The sequence below is a fragment of the Salmo salar genome, chromosome 09 (assembly GCF_965601325.2).
Source record: "Salmo salar chromosome 09, fSalSal1, whole genome shotgun sequence".
Lineage (NCBI taxonomy): Eukaryota > Metazoa > Chordata > Actinopteri > Salmoniformes > Salmonidae > Salmo > Salmo salar.
Genome location: NC_138299.1, coordinates 112,965,767 through 112,968,057, shown reverse-complemented (window position 1 = coordinate 112,968,057; position 2,291 = coordinate 112,965,767). Strand labels below are relative to the sequence as shown.

At 43.4% G+C, this 2,291-nt stretch overlaps 1 pseudogene; it reads right to left on the bottom strand.

Annotated features, from left to right (window-relative positions):
* Positions 1–1,242: 1,242 nt before the first annotated feature.
* Positions 1,243–1,999, bottom strand: LOC123724138 (induced myeloid leukemia cell differentiation protein Mcl-1-like; annotated as a pseudogene).
* Positions 2,000–2,291: the final 292 nt, after the last annotated feature.

The window sequence follows — 2,291 nt, the reverse complement described above, 5'->3', positions numbered from 1 at the left end:
GTCCACTTGGGAGAGATGAGGATTCCAGTGCCACCACCCCGCTGACCAGATGTTCACCTTGCAGGACTTGGTCAAGACATTTGATATTCCACCACGTAGGATGTATGATATTTTCCGGGTGCTGAACGTAATTGGTGTTGTGATAAAAAGGAAGGTAGGATGCTACACATCTGCGCCAAATTCGGTGTGTTCGGACTCCCAATGGAAACGGACTCTGGAAAGGATATGGGGTGATTCCTCTGAAGGCCAGGTCATGGAAAATAATGTAACAGAGGGTATGTGCATTGACGCTATTGCCATTGGTTCTGACACCCAGATCATCCAGATTGACTCCTCTGAATACCAGTTGCTTTATGTCGACAATGATGCCGTGATATCCGAGTCCTATAGCTTACCAGAGGGTATGTACATTGACCCTAATGCCATTGGTTCTGATACCCAGATCATCCAGATTGACTCCTCTGAATACCAGTTGCTTTATGTTGACAATGATGCCGTGATATCAGAGTCCTATATCTTAGAGACCAATTCCGTATTAGAGCCAGTGTGCCTCCCGATGGAGTGGAACGGTACACAGAAAGACTGTACCAATGGTGAAGTGCAGTGTATAGACATCAACAATGCATTTCCCGGGTACAAGGGCATGCTGAGAGACTCTCACACAAGCCAAGTGCTGTGTATAGACACTGAGGACCTGCCAACTGACACCTTTGATACTCAGGACATCCTGATGAACATTCCTGAGGGCAGGGTTGATTGGACCAACACAGACAGTCTACTAGAGTCCTTATTATGGTTAGATGAGGACTGACAGTAACCCTGAAACAGTATTTGGTTTCCAACAGGACTATTGTGAACAGGACAGTACCTGGCCTATACCCAAGTTTACCACTGATGTACTGCATATGACTGCACTCTGTCTGTAACTCCACTGTTGTATTATACCATTGTACACATCCACACTGTTGTATTACACCATTGTACATATCCATACATCCACTGTTGTATTATACCATTGTAAACATCTATGTAACTCCACTGTTGTCGTAAACCATTGCAAATAAATTCTATACCTTGATGTACTTGTCTTGTGTAGTAGTTGTGTACTGCAGTCATATGTTATTTTGTACAACTGACACAGGATCACGATAGACACCAAACACAAATGTGGTTCACTACTTTATTAGCCTTTACGGTACATATTCCTAACATCATACTCAATCTCTACTATTGTGAGAAGCATCAAGCACAAAGTGATAACAGGTAAAGGACTCTTCTGAAAGTCACATAACCAAGAAGGTCATTGTTGCCCCCAATACCAGCCAATCCGAAAAGGGTCATGATGATGTTCCTACATCTGGACTCAGGTTCTGCTACTGGAAAGAACTCCACGAACCCATTCTGGAACATTTCAAAATAAATATTAGATTACAGGTATACCAAGACAATGGTGGCATCTCTCAGTCATTACTGAACGTACCCAGAAGTTATGTTTGACTAGCCAGTCCGTGTGGTGAGTGACCAGGTACTCTGATATCTCTTCTCCCACCACGCCAACACAGTCGTCTCTCCCCTTGACTCTCAAGTACTGGCACACCGCAGCCCCAAAAGACATCAGGCTGGCAACACGGCCCCAGTTGACGGTCCCGTCTTCAAAGATGATATGGGCTACTGAACTTCACGTCATCCCCTCTGTTATCCACATAGAGTGTGTTGATCATACCTGTAAGTTCGATAGTGCAACAAATGTTTAATGACTTTGTCACTGGCTTATGTTAGCTGTTGGTATCATAACACAATACCTACCATGGTATGTGTATCTGTGCTTCTCCAGTAATTGCCCAATAACTCTACTCATTGTTGACACAGCTTTGCTTTCGTTCCACCTAGGTTTCAGAAGTCCCGTACATTGTCCTAGGACACATTTAATGAGTTGCCTGGTGTCTATGTCCAGGGCTCCGGTCTGGTGATGGTATGTTTCCTGATGTGATATCTTCATTGTGTGCATTTATGAGTCGCTGGTAGCCTGACACTTATATATACACGATGGGAGTTATTCACGCTAGCTCTAACACTGACAGAATGCAACTATTACACCAGGGGTAACATCGGCCTTGTGCAGTCGGCCAGGTCAAAGAGACAAGAGGATATCAAAGACGTACTTCATGTTACGTTTATTTAAATACAGCAACACTACAATCATTATATCACCTATGCTCATAGAATGTCTTATGTTTGTTACAGTAGAAGGTAATGTGTAACAACAAAAGAAGAGTAACATGTCAAGGTAT